Here is a 23912-nt window from a genome sequence, read left to right as displayed (position 1 = left end):
TCTGAGGTTTCCTTGGAACAAAATCCTGGACAAAAAACCTGGAGAGAAACCTGACAGAGAACTCAGAGCAGCCTCCAAACCCTGAAGGGAACTTAACTGCACAGAATCACCTCTGCCTCGCATAAACCCTAAAGATTGTTTTATAAACCTCACGGGTGCAACTCAATTTCAATCAAGCTCTCCAATCAGGTTTGCCCTTATTCCCATTACCTTTATGCTCTTAATTTGGATCATCTGAATGTATGAGGTATGATGGATGAATTTCATTAGGTTTTTGCCCACGAGTTTAAATGTATATGAATGTATAAATAATGCCTTGAATGCTTAATCCTTATCGTGTTTCACTAACCCTTTTGTTGAGTTTTTGTGAAGGCTCACATGACTTTTGCAGGGATAACTCGCTGGATATTCCACTTTGCTCGTGGGATACCATTTGGGAGATTTATTCTGATTGCCTTGTTGGCTCATTTACTTTATGCATGTTTGTTTTGTATGTATTCGTATCCCCACAGGTAGCGTGGTTCCCTCGTCGAGGACTGCCCTTTTGCCCTTGAGCATCCCCCAAACCCTAAAACCCAAAGCAACACGTTAACTCCTTCTACTACAGGCGAGTAAGTCTCCAAAGGTCGAGCATCTGGTAGATTGCGTAGTAACGTCGTTCGTCCAAAACCCAATCCATAACCCCGTAGTTAGCCGAACTACGGCTTGCTCTGATTCTCATTCCAGATGAGATACGTAGGCATAAGACGCGATGTCTTAACGAGCACAATTACCCTTAACCCCTATGTAGCCGAGCTACGAAGACTCTGATTTTCATATTCAGATGAGATACGTATGCAGTGGATGCGACATCCGTGCGAGTCATTTTCTTTTGACCCTTTTTTTTAGTAAATAACACATTAGATAAACTCACACCCTTTAGACAAGAACTACAAAAGTGGATCCCGTAGAGTACTACGGATGCGTAGGGGTGCTAATACCTTCCCTTCGCATAATCGACTCCTGAACCCAAGATTTGGTTGCGAGACCCTGTCTTGTCCTTTCCTTTTTCCAGGTTTACTTCGAGCGCTTCCTTTCCCTCCTTTGGGATAAATAACGCACGGTGGCGACTCTCCTGTCTTTCTTCGCCGGTTGTTTTTTTTTCGCATTCCATTTTTCAGGTTGCGACAGCTGGCGACTCTGCTGGGGACCCGGTTTCCCTAAGCGAGTCCCTCCTAGATTTTGTAGTTTGTTTGTTTATTGGGTGTTCATGGTTTTGTACAGTTATTTATTTACCTGCTTTACCTTATTGCATTGTGTACATATCATTGCTGTATCTGTTGGCTGGCTATGGCTGCTTGGTTCTGTTTGTGAGATGAGTTCTATACCCGAACTCGAGTGCACTTAGGATAGGAGAATGGCATAGTCTTGTCGACTTGTGTGGAGTTATTCCTTAGCAAGTTGACTTGCAAGCCCATTCACTTGGTGGAGGTCATGTTGGGATCAATAATGTCACACAAGTAAGTTGTGGTTAGACATTACTTTTTCCAATATAGACCTTAGAAGCCAAGGACCTTAGTTTACCAAACCCCTCTTGGCCTATTCGTAGGACGTAGTGCGAAAGTCGTTCAAGTGTAAGATTTGATACGATTGTTACGCGATACTACACTCATAAGAGTCTCTCTTGAGAATATTTTTGGAATATGAGTAGTCGTTCCTCCGATAATATCCGAAAGATGGGATTATGACTATGGGAACCTTTTGTAGAACATGTTTGGCAGGTTTAAACCTTAGTACACTCCCTTTGGGTGGTTCTTAACCTAAACTCCATGCTCGTGACTTGCAACAAACCCTTGATTCATGGTTGATCCGTTCAGGTATCCTTAATATCAATGAAACTTGGGTGTTGATAAGGTGTAAACCATAATCCACCAAAAATGGATGGTTGATATTAAGGATAACATGATCCATCCCATGACCTTTGTTTGGTGTGCTTTTCTTGATCCTCTTAATTTCTCTCCAGGCAGTGCAACCTGACAGATGTTCAAGCGGATCCAGCAATTCTGATTGACATGCCATTGCATTGTATAACATCATCTGCATATTTGCATCCAACATCTCATGCTTATTCATTTGCAGGGTATTCCCTTTTTAAGGGGAGGGCCTTAAAATCGAATAAGCAGTGCATCGCATACCATACATACTAACCCTTGTTTGTTTTACAGGTGTCACCGCAATGTCTAATGTTTGTTCCCTGTTGCAGGCAGTTATTGGTCCCAAGCGAGTTCACAGGTACCCGACAAAGGAAAACCGTCCACGACTAGCAATGGACCAGATACAGAAAGAACTGGCTGATATGCATGAAAGGATGGATCAGTTCATGACATTGATGACTGGTATGGCAGAAGGCCAGGCGAAGCTGAAGGAATTGGTTGAGCAACCGAGGCCCGATCCAGAGGTGGAAATACCAAGTGCTGAGGGGAACCCTGGTAACCCTGGGAACCCTGGTAACCCTGGGAACGCTGATAACCCTGTGAACACTGGAAACACGGGTAACGCAAATGTTGATGGAAACCCGGGTAATGTTGGCAACACGGGAAATGTTGGGAATGGTATTGGCGGAAGGTACAATGTGAATCAAGGGATTCGGATTAACGGGCGCCCCGTTATTGAAGATTGTCAGTATGATCAATTTTCTTTGCACGACGAGGCCCTCGAGACCACTCGCCGTATGGATGAGCTTGCTGAGAAGCTCAAATCTTTGGAGTCTCAAAATTCCTTAGGTTTTGATGTCACCAATCTTGGTCTGGTTCAGGGAGTAAGGATCCCTCACAAGTTTAAACCCCCTACTTTTGAGAAATACAACGGGGCTTCTTGCCCATGCACTCATCTCCAATCTTATCTGGGAAGGTTGGGAGCTCACACTGAAGATGAAAAGCTGTTGGATGTACTATTTTGAAGACAGTTTAACTGGAGCTTCTCGTGAATGGTATTCTCATTTGTCTCGTACTACTATCAAGAGCTGGAAAGACTTGGCAGAGGCTTTTGTCAAGCAATATCAATACAACTTGGACATGGATCCAAATCGGACCTTGTTGCAAGGAATGTCTCAGACTGCCAAGGAAACCTTTAGAGAATATGCTCAGCGTTGGAGACAGATTGCTGCATCCGTCCAACCCCCTATGTCTGAAAGGGAGATGGCGGACATGTTCATGAACACTCTTTAAGGCAATTATATCGAGAGATTGGTTGCTTGCCCGTCAATCAACTTTGCAGAGATAGTGATTGCTGGAGAAAGGATCGAGAGTCTGTTGAAGATGGGCCGAATTCAAGACAACAGTGCTTCCAACTCATCAGTTCCCAAGAAACCGTTTGCTGGTAACGGTCAGCGAAGAAGAGAAGGTGAGACGAGCGTTGTATATGCCAGTAGAGGCAGGGGCAGAGGACGCCCTAATTATTATCAAGATCAAGTGGCCGCAGTCACTATTCCAACACCTGTTCCTCAACCGCAGTATCATCCGCAACAGCAACCCAGGTACAACAATCAACAACAAGGAGGTAATCCGGGTCAGCAGAGACCCTATCAACAACGTCCAAGGCAGGCGGACCGGGTCATTGAGCCAATCCCAATGCCTTATTCTGTATTACTTCCCAAGCTGATTGACATGAATCTGGTTACGTTGAGAACTCTGGCCCCACCGGTCGATCCCAACAATCTGCCTAGAGGTTATGATGTCAACGCCAGATGTGCTTTTCACTCCAACGCACCTGGCCATACTACAGATAATTGCAAGACTCTCCAGCTAAAGGTACAAGATTTGAGAGATGCCCAAGCCATCAATTTTTCTCTGGTGCCTAATGTTATCCAAAACCCGATGCCAGCTCACGGCGGGCAGAGGATTAATGCTGTTGATAGTGGGGAAACTTTGAATTTGGTTTCTGATGTGACTAAAGTGAAGACTTCGCTATCGGTGGTCAAAGACCGACTCTTGAAAGGACAAATTTTCCCGGGCTGTGGGGAAGAGTGCAGAAATTGTCAAGACGCCGAGAACGGATGTGATAGTTTGAGAAGGGGTATTCAGCAACTGATAGATGAAGGTTGTCTTCAGTTCGATCAGACTCGTCCAGTGAAGAATGATGTGTCGACAGTAACGTTTTATTTCACTCCTGAAGAAATATATGTTCCCGAGAGACCCGCTCCGACAACAATATATTTCCCAGAAAGTCCAGCACCAATTTACTCTGACAACCCTCAACCGACTTTGATTGGTCCGGTCACCATCACGGTACCAGGACCTGTTCCGTATGAGAAAGACAGTGCTATCCCGTGGCACTATGGGGCTGATATCTACTGCCAGGGGAAGAAAGTTAACAGGGAAGACATTGACATTGGTAGCTCCGTTGTAGACAATGTTGGAGGAATTGGTGGCTTCACTCGCAGTGGACGCCTATTTGCACCATCAACATTGCGCACGAATGCTGAAGCTGAGGCAGCGGCCAAGGCTAAAGGAAAACAGGTATCCACCGAAGAGGTTACTACCGAGGAAGCTCCTCCTAAGACCGCATTCGAGAAGGAAGTGGATGAGTTTATGAGGATTATCAAGAAAAGTGACTACAAGGTAGTCGACCAGCTAAATCAGACATCCTCAAAGATCTCCATTCTCTCATTATTGATGTGCTCTGAGGCACACAGAGCAGCCTTGTTGAAAGTACTGAATATGGCCTATGTTCCACCAGAGATAACTGTTAACCAGCTGGAGTCGGTAGTTTCGAATGTACACACTAGCCATGCGCTAGGTTTCACCGATTATGACCTAACATCTGAGGGCAGGAATCACAACAAAGCCTTGCATATCACAATGGAATGCAAAGGGACGGTGCTTTCCGATGTTTTGGTTGATACATGTTCTTCTCTGAATGTTCTCCCAAAGAAAGCCTTAACAAAGTTGGATTGCGATGCCGCCACCCTGAGGCCGAGTAATTTAGTTGTAAGGGCTTTTGATGGCTCTAAGCGAGCTGTTTGTGGCGAAGTTGAGTTGCCAGTTAAGATTGGACCGCAGGTATTCAAGAGTACCTTTTATGTGATGGATATCCAGCCTGCCTATAGCTGTCTGCTAGGTCGACCCTGGATTCATGTTGCCGGTGCTGTTACTTCTACTCTCCACTAGAAGCTCAAATATGGACTAGAAGGTCAGATCGTCACCGTCTGTGGTGAAGTGGATATTTTTGTTAGCCACCTGTCTACATTTAAGTATGTGGAGATGGATGGCGAGATACATGAGATGCTGTGTCAGGGCTTCGAAGCCATAAACATCAGTGAGGTCGCGCCCGAAACTGTCTTTTCACCTGAGTCTGAGAAGGTCGGGACTTCTATCTCTTCATACAAGCAAGCTGTTGAAGTGGTTAAGGCTGGTAATGCCCAAGGCTGGGGCAAATTTGTGGAGCCAATCATAAAAGAAGACAAGTTTGGATTGGGGTATACTCCGGGGTCTCAGAAGAATGAAGCCAGTACTTTCTCCAGCGGGGGTTTGGTTTCTCCCCACACCGTCAATGCTGCAGATGAAGACAAGGCTGACAGCGACTGTGACTTAGGTAGCTGGATTCGCCTGTGTGTCCCAGGAGAAAAGCTCGACAATTGGTCGTCTGAAAAAGTCGTCCGGTTTACTCTACTGAAGGAGTAATTTTTATTGTTTTCCTTTTATCACGTGCATAACAAAGTCTTACACTTTGACCAAGGTGTAATGACTCATCTGTAGGGCCATCCATTTAGTTACATTTCGCAATTATTTTCATCATCAACAAAGGACAGCTTTTGCAAACAATTTTGTGTTCTCTTTCTTTCAATTATTTTTACTTTTACAAAAACGGCAATGTTTCTTTTTCGTTTTTCTTTCCAAAAAAACACCTCGTAAAACTGATCACCCGGATTTCACTGCTAACGACACTGCTATGGCCAAGTATGACTTCGACAATCCTATCTATCAAACCGAAGAAGGGGTTGAGGAAGATTGTGAATTGCCTGAGGAGTTAGCCAGGTTGTTGAAACAGGAGGACCGAGCTATCACACCTTATCAGGAGGTGGTTGAGACCATCAACATTGGTACCGAAGACGACAAGAAAGAGATCAAGATCGGGGCCAGTCTACAGGCCGAGAGGAAAAGACCGTTGATCATGTACTTGACTGTGTTAGAAAGGTCAATGGGTTGTGTGCTCGGTCAACATGACGAGTCAGGTCGAAAAGAGCATGTAATATACTACCTTAGCAAAAAGTTTACCGACTGTGAACAAAGATACTCACTGCTCGAGAAAACTTGCCGCGCTTTGGCATGGGCTGCTCGCCGACTAAGACAGTATATGTTGACTCACACGACTCTATTGATATCAAAGGTGGATCAAGTCAAGTATATTTTTGAAAAGCCAGCAGGGTTGCTAGGTGGCAAATGATGATGACAGAGTATGACATCCAATACACTTCACAAAAAGCCATCAAAGGAAGTGTCTTGTCAGACTATCTTGCCGCGCAACCGATTGATGATTACCAACCTATGAGGTTCGACTTTCCTGATGAGGACATCATGTTTCTCAAATCGAAAGATTGCGAGGAACCACTCCCGGAGGAGGGGCCTGACCCTGAATCCAAATGGATTATGATGTTTGATGGGGAGGTCAACGTCAATGGTCGCGGAGTTGGTGCAGTGTTGATCGCACCGGAGGGGGTTCATATGTCATTTTGTGTCAGAATAACTTTTCCCTGCACCAATAATGAAGCCGGACGAAGCAGAGTGGGTCCGTTCTCGATACAATCAGCTAAGCCTAGTTAAGGAAAAGAGACTAGCAGCTATATGCCATGGCCAGCTATATCAGAGACGGACGAAGAGAGCGTTTGATCAGAAAGTGCGCCCTCGGGAGTATCGAGTCGGTGAATTGGTACTCAAAAGAATTCTTCCTCCCAACACAGATCACAGGGGCAAATGGACACCGAATAACGAGAGTCCATATGTGGTTAAAAGAGTTTTCTCTGGCGGAGCTCTGATGCTAACAACCATGGATGGCGAAGACTTCCCGTCCCCTGTCAACTCAGACGCAGTTAAAAAATACTTCGCATAAAATAGACCCGCTGGACAGTAAAAAGAATAGTCCAGGCAAAAAAGGGGCATCCCGACGAACCAAAAAAAAGAATGAAGAGGTTCGGGAAAAAATTAGGGATATAAAAAAAAAAAAATGTACACCCTGTCATACCCCAAAATTTGCCCATTAATATTTCAAGACATTTTTCAAGGCATTCCGATTTATGACACTGATCTCAAAGGAACGAAGGCCCAGCTCACGAATGGCCCAATCCAGAAAATGGCCCAAACTGGCCTGTTCGCTACACGCTCGCCTAGCGAACGTTATGTTCGCTACACGCTCGCCTAGCGAACGTTCGCTACACGTTCGCTACCAGCTCGCCTAACGAAGCTGACAGACAACAAAAAAATTTCGGGCTTCATTCTGAGCCCATTAGGTCATGAAAAAGAGCATTATAAATACCAGCACTTCAGTAATGAAAAAAGAACGAAAAAAGGGACGAAAGGAGAACCCTAGCAAGCAAACCCTAGCGCTCATAGACGGAAAACCCTGAAGGAAAAGCCGGCGGCAACAAAGCTACCTCCGTCCAACTCAATCCGGCTCGCCAACTCAAGGTTGCAATTCGATTGCAAACAGGTTTACATTACTATTATCGCTTCATTTTCTTAATTTGCATGCGATATCGCTTTATGTTCTTAACTTGCATGTGATATCATAATTGAATTCATAAACATATTTGAGGTTTTGCATGTGAATTTAAGTATGCCAGCCTATCCTGAATGTTTGACCATATTATTTCTGTAATTGAATACCATAAGACTTGCCGCATGCTGAGATTGTACTGTTCTGAAACTCAAAACCCGCAGCCGCTCGCTAGCACATCGCTAAGCGAGCATGTAGCGAGCATTCGCTAGGACCTCGCTAGGCGAGGCAGCGGCGAACGGGACAGCCGTTGATATTTGTTATGTCCTATGCGTAACCTGATCTATTCTATATTAATTATGCACTGTTTTGCCTGACATTCATGCTGCTGTGTCTTCTCTTGCGGTGTAATCCTCGATTGCACCCTGATTTGGTATGCTAACCCGTTTGTTGAATTTTGCAAAGGTTCATATGTCCCAGAAAAAAGACCGCCGTTAGGTCTTCCACTTTATTTGTGGGATACCCTTATGAAGATCCACCCTAAATTGCTTAATTAATTTTAATGTGTTAATTTTAATAATTAATTTTAATGTATTAATTTTAATGTATTATTTTTAATGTATTGATTTTAATGTGGAGATTCATCATAATCACCTAATTAACTTTTAATATGGCCTTTAAATATGTGATCTTGGACCTCTCTTTGCCTTACGATATTACGGTATTACGGTCATGTCCCGCGAATGTAGGGATACACTTAGCAAAGACCCTTCGATTAAATCATCATAAAATAAATCATGGTCCCTCGGATGTTGCCTTCGAAAATACGATTTTGTCCCTCGATGACCCTTCGGTGTAGCCTACGGTTAAATGATGATCGTCCCTTCGAATGCTAAGGTATCTTTACAACTGTTGTCTTCAATGACCTATCGATGACCCTACGATGACCCTTAAACATCCAAAGGGTAAAATTACTTACTTCTCAATAGTAAGGACAGTTTTACCCTCATAAGGATAGGAAACGTTCATAACGACCTTAGGAAGGTATAACTCTCAATTGCTGGATCATAACCTAAAACATTTTCCACCCCTCACACTTTGCAAATCCTAGAAAATCACCACTTGGTATACATTCATACTAGAATCATTACCAAGTTACATTTTTCTAAACCGTTTTCAAAATCAAACGAGATAAATACTTTGTATACATTCATACGAGAATCATTACAAAGTTAACTCTCTTTCCGAAACATTTCTCAAACAATTCACGAACACTTTTCAGACAAAAATATAAGTGATCCAGCAATTAAGAGCCCATGGATAACCATGGATACAAAGGGTGCTAACACCTTCCCTTTGTATAATGTACCTCCCGAACCCAAAATCTATTGAGGTCTTTCCTGTTCTTTTCCACCTTTCCTTATTGGATAAAAGAAAAGTCGGTGGCGACTCTTGCTATCCGCGACATTGCGATAAAAAGCAAAACACCCTAAAGTCAGTTCACCGTATGACAGAACTGGCGACTCTGCTGGGGATTACAAAGAGAGGTCACCTTAAAAATCATTTATGTTTTAAACTGTTCCTTCTTTTGAGGGTATTTTATGCTTGAGTGAAAGATCCTACACCCGGATCTAGTGTACCTTAGGTAAGTAGCAATAGATCATCGTGACTATCCGGCGTATACTGGAATGGTTAAAATGATGGCTACGGTTAATGTGACACTTTGGATGTCCTGATGTTCCTCATGTTTACTTGAGGAAAAATTTGGCTTCCGCGTGGTGTCACTAAAGCATTAACCAGACCTTTAGAACCCTAATTGACTCATCCTGGCCATTAGAAAGTAGTGAGATAACTGACTTCGGTTCCGACTGGGGTTGGTTGAGACTCGATACTACACTCTTTGAGATTGGACTTTAGGGAAGCTTTGGTCAACCACTTGGTGTTGCACTGAAGTGGACTTAAAGAAAGGTCAATGATTGGAGATCCTTCTAGAACCCGGTTACTATTCTAGGACAGGTTGAACCAACCAAACTTCAGTGGGGAGGGTACTTACCTATGGAACTCATGCAAGCCTTAAAACCTAGGAATGATGGTTGTATGACTTGCTTGTGCTTGTTGTTTACTTAACATTATAACATCATAACATCATAACATCATAACATCATGCATTGTACTAACCACTTTGAGGACTTAGGGATTTAACTTTGCTCTGTTTTGTAAAAAAAAAAAAAAAAAAAAAAAAAAGTTTCCTTTTTTTGTTAGTTTACGTAAAGTTAAATTCCAAAAGTCCTTGAAAACATTTCATACATTGCATAGCATAACATAACATCGCATAACAGGTACTCTAAAGGGATCAATGTTCTCACGGTTTTCCTGCAAACAGAAAAATGGACCTCGGACAAATTGTCAAAGATCTCCATGCTCAGAATGCTCAACTCCAGAAGATGATCTTGAACTTATCCAAGGGGCAGGAGGAACTGAAGGCTCTTTTGCTCGAGAAAAAGAAAGACCAGAAACCTGTGAGGCACATTAACCCGGGAAGGAGGCAGTTTACGAAGATCAATATGACTTTAGCACAAGCACTGCAGGGTATGCTAAAAGCAAATTTAATTACCCTCAGAGACCCTCCTGCAAAACCCAACACTACTTCTCCTCGTTATAATCCCAATGCCAGGTGTGCATATCACTCCGATAGCCCCGGGCATGATACAAACAATTGTTGGTCGTTGAAGAACAAAATTCAGGATATGATCGACGCTGGAGAATTTGAATCTGATCCGCCTGAGACTCCTAATGTCATCACTGCTCCTCTGCCTAATCAGGGCGAGACTGTCAATGCTGGGGAAGACACTGATAACGATTATGACTTGGATAGCCGGATTTTCCCAACAATTGGCGACAGACTCGACAATTGGAAGGCTGAAGACACTATCCCGATTTCCTTTAGTCAGGAATAATTGTTATTGCTATTTTAGTGCTTCAAAAGCATTGTGTCTATACCCGGGACATAATAGCTAATTTTAAGGGTTTGTCATTTTCATAAGCATATTCATATTCGATAAATCAATGGACTTTTTGCATTCAAATATTGCGCTCTTTATCTTTCCTGTCATTTTTCAAACAAGCTATGTTTTCTTGCACACACTCACGTAACAATTTGCCGATCCATATCCATTCTGGATCCTGTTGGTAATGACTCTGCTACTGTTCATTATGACTTTGAAAATCCGATCTACCAAGCCGAGGATGGAAGTGAGGAAGATTGTGAAGTCCCTAGAGAACTTGCCAGACTGGTACTACAAGAAGAAAAGACCATACAGCCGCATGAGGAATCAATTGAAATTGTAAATCTGGGTACTGAAATAGACAAGAAAGAAGTCAGAGGTTTCTTGGGACACTTGAATTACATTGCCCGATTCATTCCACATTTGACCGCTACTTGCAAATCCATCTTCAAATTACTGAGACAAAATCAAGAAGCATCTCCAAGAACCTCTAATTCTGATACCACCAGTTGAAGGAAGACCTCTAACTATGTATTTGACCGTGTTAGAAAATTCAATAGGGTGTGCTGGGGCAACATGACGAGTCTGGTCGAAAATAGCATGTCATACACTGCCTTAGCAAAAGGTACCGACTGTGAAACAAGATACTCACAGCTCGAGAAAGCTTGCTACGCTTTGGCTTGGGCTGCTCGCCGACTAAGACAGTCTATGTTGAATCATACCACTTTATTGACTTCTAAGATGGATTCTATCAAATATCTATTTGAGAAACCTGCTGTCTCCTGAAAGAGTTATCACTGACAATGGTACTAATCTGAACAACAAGATGATTACTGAACTCTGCACGCAGTTCAAAATAAAACACCATAACTCTTCTCCGTACCGGCCAAAGACGAACGACGCCGTGGAGGCTGCTAACAATATCAAGAATATAACAGTAACATACAAAGACTGGCATGAGATGTTACCTTTTGCTCTTCATGGTTACCGCACTTCGACAGGGGCAACCCCTTTCTCTTTAGTCTATGGAATGGAAGCCGTTTTACCAGTGGAAGTTCAGATTCCCTCTCTAAGAATTGTGAAAGATGCGGGCTTAGATGAGGATGAGTGGATTCAAACTCGACTCGATCAGATAAATCTGATTGATGAAAAGAGACTTGCGGCTGTTTGTCATGGGCAGATATGTCAGAAGCGCATGACCCAGGCATTTAACAAAAAGGTCAAGAGACGAGTGTACCAAATCGGCGACTTAGTTATCAAGCGTATCATTCTACCACAAGGTGATCCCAGGGGCAAATGGACTCCCACATACGAAGGGCCATTTGTAGGTATTCTCTGGTGGAGCCATGATACTTGCTACAATGGATGGCGAAGAGTTCCCGCATCCTGTGAACGCTGACATAGTTAAAAAATACTACGCGTAAAAGAGACCCGCTAGGTCGACGTACCTAGGCAAAAGTAAGGGCATCCCGGCGAACCAAAAGGGTTCGGGCAAAAATTAGGGATAAACATATAAAGACGTACACCCGGCAAGTCGAAAACCTGAAAAGGCGGCTTGAGCAAAAAAGGGTATCCCGGTGGACTGAAAACCTGAAAAGGCGGTCCAGGCAAAAATTAGGGATTAAAGCGTATGACTATGCCTCATTCTCTGTCTGCTTCAACCAAGTTCAAGGGACTGAACAAGCCAATCACTTCTATCCGACAGCAGGAGATGAGATGCTTGAAGACATAATGACAGTAGTGGAGTTAAAATCAACAGGATTTTTCCTCATAGCTTCTCTTTGTTTGCCTGACAATTTCCTCTTACTAGGATTTCTGTCTCCTTGTACTCAAATTGCCTATTTATAGGCCCTCTTGCAAAATCAATACAATTTTATTCCAAAAAGATGCTTTTGTTTTACTTTCTCTGTTTTGTTTGCGTAAACGTCCGTTGATTTAACTTGAATTGATATATGCATTCGAATATGATCAATGTTTATCAAAATACATGCATAAAATAACAATGACAATTACTGAAGGACTTCAGGATCGAGGAGAAGGTCTAACCAGGCTTTCCAATGAATCTGTTGCCGATTCTATTCCCGGCTAAGCCAGTTATTCCCAGAAGAAATGGGCATCACTAGACTGGTCATCTCTTCTACCCCCAGCCAGGCTCTGTTGAATATCTCTGCCATCAGATAAAGGTCAAATACCCCTAGCTAAGGAAGGGTCATCAATACAAATATCTCCGACCAGAAGACTGAGATTTATTCCCCCAGTAGAGTCCCCTGGAAGAACGTTTCAGACACATAGTGCATTCATTACATCATTTCACATCACATACCTACATACAATTTTCGTTCCGCATCATATACATTACATCATTTCACATCACATACCTACATACAATTTTCGTTCCGCATCATATACATTACATCATTTCATAACATATACATGTATACAATGCTCTCATTTATTCCAAACGCATAATTCGCTCATTACATCATTTCACAGCATACGCATGCATACAACATTTGCATCTCATGCATCATGACATGGCACGAAGCTAACTTTATTTTTCAGGTCAAGTATCCTCTTGATACAATCAAAACAAAGGCCCATTCAGACAGACATCTTTATCAATTACATTCAAGATTCAACTATATCCCTCAGATACTGCCTAGCATATGGTATATTCCGAGGTGTAGTCTAGCGTACGACTACTTTCTTCTTCAGATACATCTTTCAGATATACTCCATGTCAACATTCATTCTGACATCCTCCTAACGATGGCATCTATAAGCCCATCCCAGACATTTATCGCAAATACAGCATACACAAATACTATCAGATATAGCCTAGCGTACGGTTCATCCTGATTCATCTCAACATATGACTCCTTCAACTCAAATACGATCTAGCGTACGATCCATTCTGACCTTCAACAACTCAGATACGATCTAGCGTACGATCCATTCTGACCTTCAACAACTCAGATACGATCTAGCGTACGATCCATTCTGACCTTCAACCACTCAAAGACAGTCTAATGTACGACCAAGTTAGACCTTCAAGTCAGATTCTGCAAATACAGTCTAATGTACGACCAAGTTAGACCTTCCAGTCATCAAATACAGTCTAATGTACGACCAAGTTAGACCTTCCAGTCATCAAATACAGTCTAATGTACGACCAAGTTAGACCTTCCAGTCATCAAATACAGTCTAATGTACGATCAAGTTAGACCAGATTCTGCTCAGTGACAGTCTAATGTACGACCAAGTTAGACCGTCAAGTCCTCGGATTCTGCCCAGTGACAGTCTAATGTACGATCAAGTTAGACCAGATTCTGCTCAGTGATAGTCTAATGTACGACCAAGTTAGACCGTCAAGTCCTCGGATTCTGCCCAGTGACAGTCTAATGTACGATCAAGTTAGACCAGATTCTGCTCAGTGACAGTCTAATGTACGACCAAGTTAGACCGTCAAGTCCTCGGATTCTGCCCAGATACAGTCTAATGTACGATCAAGTTAGACCAGATTCTGCTCAGTGACAGTCTAATGTACGACCAAGTTAGACCGTCAAGTCCTCGGATTCTGCCCAGATACAGTCTAATGTACGATCAAGTTAGACCAGATTTTGCTCAGTGACAGTCTAATGTACGACCAAGTTAGACCGTCAAGTCCTCGGATTCTTCCCAGATACAGTCTAATGTACGACCAAGTTAGACCAGATTCTGCTCAGTGACAGTCTAATGTACGACCAAGTTAGACCGTCAAGTCCTCGGATTCTGCCCAGATACAGTCTAATGTACGACCAAGTTAGACCAGATTCTGCTCAGTGACAGTCTAATGTACGACCAAGTTAGACCGTCAAGTCCTCAGATTCTGCCCAGATACAGTCTAATGTACGATCAAGTTAGACCAGATTCTGCTCAGTGACAGTCTAATGTACGACCAAGTTAGACCGTCAAGTCCTCGGATTCTGCCCAGATACAGTCTAATGTACGATCAAGTTAGACCAGATTCTGCTCAGTGACAGTCTAATGTACGACCAAGTTAGACCGTCAAGTCCTCGGATTCTGCCCAGATACAGTCTAATGTACGACCAAGTTAGACCAGATTCTGCTCAGTGACAGTCTAATGTACGACCAAGTTAGACCGTCAAGTCCTCGGATTCTGCCCAGATACAGTCTAATGTACGATCAAGTTAGACCAGATTCTGCTCAGTGACAGTCTAATGTACGACCAAGTTAGACCGTCAAGTCCTCGGATTCTGCCCAGATACAGTCTAATGTACGACCAAGTTAGACCAGATTCTGCTCAATGACAGTCTAATGTACGACCAAGTTAGACCAGATGCTGCTCAAATACAGTCTAATGTACGACCAAGTTAGACCAGATGCTGCTCAAATACAATCTAATGTACGACCAAGTTAGACCAGATGCTGCTCAAATACAGTCTAATGTACGACCAGTTAGACCTTCATCTCCTCAGATGCTACCTACTGACAGGTACATTTCTGAATTGTAGTCTAGTGTACGACTACCCCTTTTATAAGCAGATTCAGCCTAATGGACGGCTCATTCTGCTCAGATACGGTTTAATGTACGACCCAGTTAGACCTTCATCTGCTCAGATGCTACCTAGTGACAGGTACATTTCTGAATTGTAGTCTAGCGTACGACTACCCCCTTTTATCATCAAATTCAGCCTAATGGACGGCTCATTCGGCTCAGATACGGTTTAATGTACGACCCAGTTAGACCTTCATCTGCTCAGATGCTACCTAGCGTACGGTACATTCTGAAGTGTAGTCTGGCGTATGACTACCCCCCTTCATCACCAGGTACAGCCTAACGGACGGCTCAGTCTACAACTCGGATACGATCTAGCACACGATCCATTCTGATCCTTCACCCCCAGTAACGATACAGCCTAACGGACGGCTCGTTCCGCAACTCAGATACGATCTAGCGTACGATCCATTCTGACCCTTTATCCCCAGCAGCGTATGACCCATTCTAACTCCCCAGGGAAGTCGACGACCTAATGAATGACCCACTATACGGTCTAGCGTATGACCCCGTGACACCCATGACTTCAGATATCTTCTAACGTACGACGTACTCTGAAGCTCTCATCATCAAACTTCCTAGATGGCATCTTTAAGCCCATCTCCATCAAGACTAGCTCCTGATTGACAAGCGCAAATTTTTGGGCATTTTAGTGTTCAATAATCTTCCACCTCCAAACCACGAATGGCATACACACCATTCTAACTCTCTCGGTTCAAGAATATTGAACAGGGGCAGCTGTCATACCCCAAAATTTGCCCATTAATATTTCAAGACATTTTTCAAGGCATTCCGAATCATTTTTATGACACTGATCTCAAAGGAACGAAGGCCCAGCTCACGAATGGCCCAATCCAGAAAATGGCCCAAACTGGCCTGTTCGCTACACGCTCGCCTAGCGAACGTTATGTTCGCTACACGCTCGCCTAGCGAACGTTCGCTACACGTTCGCTACCAGCTCGCCTAGCGAAGCTGACAGACAACAAAAAAATTTCGGGCTTCATTCTGAGCCCATTAGGTCATGAAAAAGAGCATTATAAATACCAGCACTTCAGTAATGAAAAAAGAACGAAAAAAGGGACGAAAGGAGAACCCTAGCAAGCAAACCCTAGCGCTCATAGACGGAAAACCCTGAAGGAAAAGCCGGCGGCCGCAAAGCTACCTCCGTCCAACTCAATCCGGCTCGCCAACTCAAGGTTGCAATTCGATTGCAAACAGGTTTGCATTACTATTATCGCTTCATTTTCTTAATTTGCATGCGATATCGCTTTATGTTCTTAACTTGCATGTGATATCATAATTGAATTCATAAACATATTTGAGGTTTTGCATGTGAATTTAAGTATGCCAGCCTATCCTGAATGTTTGACCATATTATTTCTGTAATTGAATACCATAAGACTTGCCGCATGCTGAGATTGTACTGTTCTGAAACTCAAAACCCGCAGCCGCTCGCTAGCACATCGCTAAGCGAGCATGTAGCGAGCATTCGCTAGGACCTCGCTAGGCGAGGCAGCGGCGAACGGGACAGCCGTTGATATTTGTTATGTCCTATGCGTAACCTGATCTATTCTATATTAATTATGCACTGTTTTGCCTGACATTCATGCTGCTGTGTCTTCTCTTGCGGTGTAATCCTCGATTGCACCCTGATTTGGTATGCTAACCCGTTTGTTGAATTTTGCAAAGGTTCATATGTCCCAGAAAAAAGACCGCCGTTAGGTCTTCCACTTTATTTGTGGGATACCCTTATGAAGATCCACCCTAAATTGCTTAATTAATTTTAATGTGTTAATTTTAATAATTAATTTTAATAATTAATTTTAATGTATTAATTTTAATGTATTATTTTTAATGTATTGATTTTAATGTGGAGATTCATCATAATCACCTAATTAACTTTACAATATGGCCTTTAAATATGTGATCTTGGACCTCTCTTTTGCCTTACGATATTACGGTATTACGGTCATGTCCCGCGAATGTAGGGATACACTTAGCAAAGACCCTTCGATTAAATCATCATAAAATAAATCATGGTCCCTCGGATGTTGCCTTCGAAAATACGATTTTGTCCCTCGATGACCCTTCGGTGTAGCCTACGGTTAAATGATGATCGTCCCTTCGAATGCTAAGGTATCTTTACAACTGTTGCCTTCAATGACCTATCGATGACCCTACGATGACCCTTAAACATCCAAAGGGTAAAATTACTTACTTCTCAATAGTAAGGACAGTTTTACCCTCATAAGGATAGGAAACGTTCATAACGACCTTAGGAAGGTATAACTCTCAATTGCTGGATCATAACCTAAAACATTTTCCACCCCTCACACTTTGCAAATCCTAGAAAATCACCACTTGGTATACATTCATACTAGAATCATTACCAAGTTACATTTTTCTAAACCGTTTTCAAAATCAAACGAGATAAATACTTTGTATACATTCATACGAGAATCATTACAAAGTTAACTCTCTTTCCGAAACATTTCTCAAACAATTCACGAACACTTTTCAGACAAAAATATAAGTGATCCAGCAATTAAGAGCCCATGGATAACCATGGATACAAAGGGTGCTAACACCTTCCCTTTGTATAATGTACCTCCCGAACCCAAAATCTATTGAGGTCTTTCCTGTTCTTTTCCACCTTTCCTTATTGGATAAAAGAAAAGTCGGTGGCGACTCTTGCTATCCGCGAAATTGCGATAAAAAGCAAAACACCCTAAAGTCAGTTCACCGTATGACACACCCGGTGAGTCGAAAACCCGAAAGGGCGGCTCAGGCAAAAAAGGGTATCCCAGTGGATTGAAAACCCAAAAGGGCGATCCACGCAAAAGTTAGGGAATAAGCGAATAACTGCGATCTGAGTTCATCCGTGTTATATCACCATTTCATTCAATCCGGCAATCTTCGAAGGTAAAAGATCGACTAATCATCCACTTCAGAAAGTAAGATGAGCAGAGCGTCTTGAGGACATACGAGCCATAGCAGAGTCGAAACTCGGTGGGACCCCATTTCCACATTGCCATTAGGATAGTTTCTCTTGTTCAATTTATAGCGATCGCCTCTTTCCAGGGATCAGCTTCCTGATGTACTCGCCTATTCCTGGCACAAATTTTTCAACCAACAAAAGTCGAATAATTCAGTTAAAAAGCCTCTTTACTTTTCATTTATCAGTTTGTTTGCAAAAGATGTCTGAATTCTTGAGGAAACATATTGCATCTGAATGTAATGGTGGCTTTTACAGATGACTTGCGCAGGAAAACAGTCAAAATTGCTTTGAATGTGCTTAATCCCGGACGATGAATTCAAACCGAGTAATTCCCCGGGGCATATGTGTATTTTTGGTTACAGGTCACAGGAACCGGATGCCAAGTCATGAATCCTCACCCCCAAGCGGTTGACAAAGCCTCTCCTCTGCAGAGCAGGTTCCCAAGTAGAGTTGACAGTATCCAGACTGTATATCCCCAGTAGAGTTGACAGTATCCAGACTTTATATCCCCAGCGGAGTCGACAGTGCCAGACTGTATCTTCCCAGCAACAACGGAGTAGTCGCATACCCAACAAACAAGAGGGTGGTGTTCCCAGTGTTCATCTCGTCCCCAGCAGATTATTTTTTTTAACAGATTTGTTTTAATCCCCAGCCTGAGGACGATTAGCAAGTTCATATCCCCAGCAAAGGTTGATTCCTACGACATTTCCCCAGGAAGTGCTTTCCTCACAGACTCTCCTCGCAGAGCCTCGCCAAGCAAAGTTTCCATAGTTGATACTTCCCCAGCAAGGTCAACTTTTCAAAAAAGGCCGATTTATTTTCGGTGGCTCCCCGGTCCCGGCAGACGGATCGTTCCCCACAGAGCATTCAAGGATTGATACAGCGATCCGCTCCCTGCCAGAGTTGCTTCCCCAAGCAGATTTCTTTTTTCTTTTGCACCATGCATAACATTTGCATTTGCATTTGCATGCATATCAAACATACACATAAGCTGATAAACAGGTTCTTCAAAGCAGACTGAAAAATTACTTTACAACCAAAGTCATGAGATTCGGCCAGAGGATCAAGTGTGTGTGTGTGTGACCCAGCATGAGGGTCATTTCGAAGATTCAGCCTGAGAATCGTTTTCCAGAGATCCAGCCCGAGGGTCATTTCGAAGATTCAGCCAGAGAGTCGACTACGAGCGTTATTTCCCCAGCAAGCCAGCTGGAGGAATAGATTGACAGCTCAATAGAAAATCAACCTACAAGAGGATCCAGCCCGCGGATCGCATTAAAAAAAAACAAAGTGTAATCGAAGAGTCGTTATAACATGTTCTAGCCTGAAGAATATGTACGAAGCCCAAAAGTGGGATATTCTCGAAGCTGCATATCTAACATGAAGACTATAGATTTCGCAAGACGGTCAACCAACGCATGCCCCAAATGCGAGATCCTGATGATGGGAATTTATCATCAAAACAATCCAGATCTAGCCAGAAGATCAAAGTCAGGTCTAACCCGAAGACCGAAAAATAGATAGATTCAGCCAGAGAATCAAAGAAAATAGATTCAGCCAGAGAATCGAAACAATTCAAATCTAGCCAGAAGATCGAAATAGATTCAGCCAGAGAATCGAAACAATTCAGATCTAGCCAGAAGATCGAAGAAGATCTAGCCTGAAGATCGAAGTCAGGTCTAGCCCGAAGACCAGAAATAGATTCAGCTAGAGAATCGAAACAATTCAGATCTAGCCAGAAGATCGAAGTAGATTCAGCCAGACAATCAAAGAAAATAGATTCAGCCAGGGAATCGAAACAAAGGAGATCTAGCCAGAAGATCGAAGAAGATCTAGCCAGAAGATCGAAGAAGATCTAGCCAGAAGATTGAAACCGTATCCAACCCGAGGATCAAAATTAACATCCAACCAGAGGACTAAATTGAGTATAGATTCAGCCAGAGGATCGAAACTCTAGATTAAGTCAGAAGACTGATTCAGATTCAGCCAGAGGATCGGAAGAGAAATAAATAGCGCGGTGTATTTCAGCATTTTTGTGGTGTTCTCGGAGCGCAAATTTTCGATCAATCTTTGGTATTCAATGACAGCTCACCCTGTTTGTCTGATAAGCTGTTCGCTTTCATCCTGCTCGGGTTAGCTGATGATCGAATAAGGACAGCTGTAACACCCCAAAATTTGCCCTCCTCATTCATGCATTTATTTTTAGGTCATTTAACATTTCATATTGCATTTCATCATGTCAATCAGAATCAGATCCAAGAAGTTTTTTTTTAGAAAAAAAAAACGAAAAAAAAACGAAAAAAAAAACGGAAAACAAAAAAAAAAGAAATAAAAAAAATTAAAAAATAATAATAAAAAAAATTAAATAAAAAAAAAAAAAAATCTCAGACTTGGACCTCTCTCAAAAGCCCACTAAGCTACCAATATTAGCCTATAAATACTAGAGTTTCATTGAAACAAAAGCCACATAGAAAAGACAGAAAAAGGAAGAGAAGCAAAAATACTCTGAGGTTTCCATGGAACAAAACCCTGGACAAAACCTGGAGAGAAACCTGACAGAGAACTCAGAGCAGCCTCCAAACCCTGAAGGGAACTTAACTGCACAGAATCACCTCTGCCTCGCATAAACCCTAAAGATTGTTTTATAAACCTCACGGGTGCAACTCAATTTCAATCAAGCTCTCCAATCAGGTTTGCCCTTATTCCCATTACCTTTATGCTCTTAATTTGGATCATCTGAATGTATGAGGTATGATGGATGAATTTCATTAGGTTTTTGCCCACGGGTTTTAAATGTATATGAATGTATAAATAATGCCTTGAATGCTTAATCCTTATCGTGTTTCACTAACCCTTTTGTTGAGTTTTTGTGAAGGCTCACATGACTTTTGCAGGGATAACTCGCTGGATATTCCACTTTTCTCGTGGGATACCATTTGGGAGATTTATTCTGATTGCCTTGTTGGCTCATTTACTTTATGCATGTTTGTTTTGTATGTATTCGTATCCCCACAGGTAGCGCGGTTCCCTCGTCGAGGACTGCCCTTTTGCCCTTGAGCATCCCCCAAACCCTAAAACCCAAAGCAACACGTCAACTCCTTCTACTACAGGCGAGTAAGTCTCCAAAGGTCGATCATCCGGTAGATTGCGTAGTAACGTCGTTCGTCCAAAACCCAATCCATAACCCCGTAGTTAGCCGAACTACGGCTTGCTCTGATTCTCATTCCAGATGAGATACATAGGCATAAGACACGATGTCTTAGCGAGCACAATTACCCTTAATCCCTAGGTAGCCGAGTTACGAAGACTCTGATTCTCATATTCATATGAGATACGTATGCAGTGGATGCGACATCCGTGCGAGTCATTTTCTTTTGACCTTTTTTTTTATAGTAAATAACACATTAGATAAACCCACACCCTTTAGACAAGAACTACAAAAGTGGATCCCGTAGAGTACTACGGATGCGTAGGGGTGCTAATACCTTCCCTTCGCATAATCGACTCCCGAACCCAAGATTTGGTTGCGAGACCCTGTCTTGTCCTTTCCTTTTTCCAGGTTTACTTCGAGCGTTTCCTTTCCTCCTTTGGGATAAATAACGCACGGTGGCGACTCTCCTGTCTTTCTTCACCGGTTGTTTTTTTTCGCATTCCATTTTTCAGGTTGCGACAGTCATTAATGAACATACCAAGTGTTCAAAAGTGGAGGGGGATCATGGAAATCCCAAAGGATGTAAAGTTTGGGGACCAAAAATCTAGTTTTTAAAATGGAGGGACTAAATTTCAAAAAACTTCAAAGTAGGAGACCAAAAGTGCATTTAAACATTTAATGTTTTATTTATTTTTTAGGCTATGAGTTTCTAGCACACAATATTCCCTTTCTTCATCAAGTGCTTTATCAGCTTCTACAAAAATGTTCACAAGTCTATTTAATGATAGAAATGGCGATTCACTCTGAGTTGTGTCTTCTACTAGATTTTCAACCACATAAATTATTGCAAGAATTGAAAAAGAAAGCATAACTGAGATGTAACAGAAGCAGTTGGAGAAGATAACCAATTATTGGCTCTTATTGATTCAAAATTGAAGAGATAACAAAATGTGATGAATGAAACTTTTATACAAGTGTAAGATAAAGCCTATATTATACACCTGACTTTTGTAACCCTATGATTAAGCCAACTAATCCCAACCATTAGTTTGATTGAGCTTGATTATCTTAATAGCCTTTCTCAAGCTGAGCATTATAGATGTATGTCATGCCAAGCTTGGAGATGAACATGTTGAACTTGGGAGGAGCTAAAACCCTGGTCAGGAAGTCAGAAACACGGGATTAGAGGCAATATGAATAGTGTTTTGGCTATCACAGGATAGAACAAGTTATCTTGTAGAAATGATATGCAAATCCTTAAGCAAGTGTAACAACCATTGTGACTCACAAGTAGCAGTGGAGAGAGCTCTGTACTATGGCTCAGAAGAAGATCTAGAAATTATTTGTTTCTTTTTGGCATATCATGAAACCAGAGAGGAACCAATAAAGAAATAATAACCTGATATCGATCTTTGAGAATCGATACATCCAACCTAGTCAGAGTCATAGTACCCCAAAATTTGCACCTCTAAATTTTTGGGAAAGAAAAGACCCCTGCCAAGGTTATGTTTCATATACCTTACCACTCTACAAGTTGCATTAAAGTGTGCCATGGTGGGAGCATGTGTAAATTGACTTAGTTATGGAGTAGTAAAAGTAATATCAGACCTTGTTGTGCTGAGATATAAAAATTTGCCCATGAGTCTCCTGGAAGCAACTATGTCCTTAAAAGATTTACCATTGTCTTGATGCAATTTGACACCAGGGTCAAGTGGATTAGTAACAAGCTTAGATCCCAATAAATCTGAATCATTGAGTAGATCTAAGTAGTATTTTCTTTGTGAGATGGTTATACCTGACTTTGAATGAGCTACTTCCAAGCCTAGGAAGTACTTTAGTACTCCTAAGTCATTGATCTTGAAATTACAATCAAGTATGTTCTTAATTCTCTGAAATTCAATCATTGAAGTGCCTGCTAATATGACATCATATACATATATTAGTAATGCAGTGAAATCATAATCAATTCAAAGTGTGAATAGTGAATAATTAGACGTAGACTGTGTGTAACCCTCTTGGATTAGCAGTGAAGTCAATTTCTCATACTATTTTCTATTGGATTGCTTAAGGCCATAAATACTTTTGAGTAGTTTGCATACTTGATTGGGTTTGGCACATGTCACTCCATCAGGAATTTTCATATATATATCCTCTTGTAAATATCCATGGAGGAATGTGTTGTTAACATCCAACTGATGTAGGTGCAAGTTGTATATTGATGCTAGAGCAAGTAACATTTTGACTGTAGTGAGCTTTGCTACATGACTGAATGTGTCAAAAATCAAGACATTTAATTTGATTGTAGCCTTTGGCTACCAAGTGTGCCTTATGCTTCTCAATGGAGCCATCAACCATATGTTTAACTTTGAAAACCATTTATTTCTTATAGGTTTAACATGAGGAGGCAAGCCTACAATGATCCAAGTGTTGGTGTAAGCCCTAGAGGCCAATACTTTTGGTACTTGTATCGAATTATTTATTAATAATAAAAGGTTTTTTCTTTATTATGTTTGT

Source organism: Lathyrus oleraceus, chromosome 2, assembly GCF_024323335.1.
Source record: "Lathyrus oleraceus cultivar Zhongwan6 chromosome 2, CAAS_Psat_ZW6_1.0, whole genome shotgun sequence".
Lineage (NCBI taxonomy): Eukaryota > Viridiplantae > Streptophyta > Magnoliopsida > Fabales > Fabaceae > Lathyrus > Lathyrus oleraceus.
Note: the sequence above shows the minus strand (reverse complement) of the source record.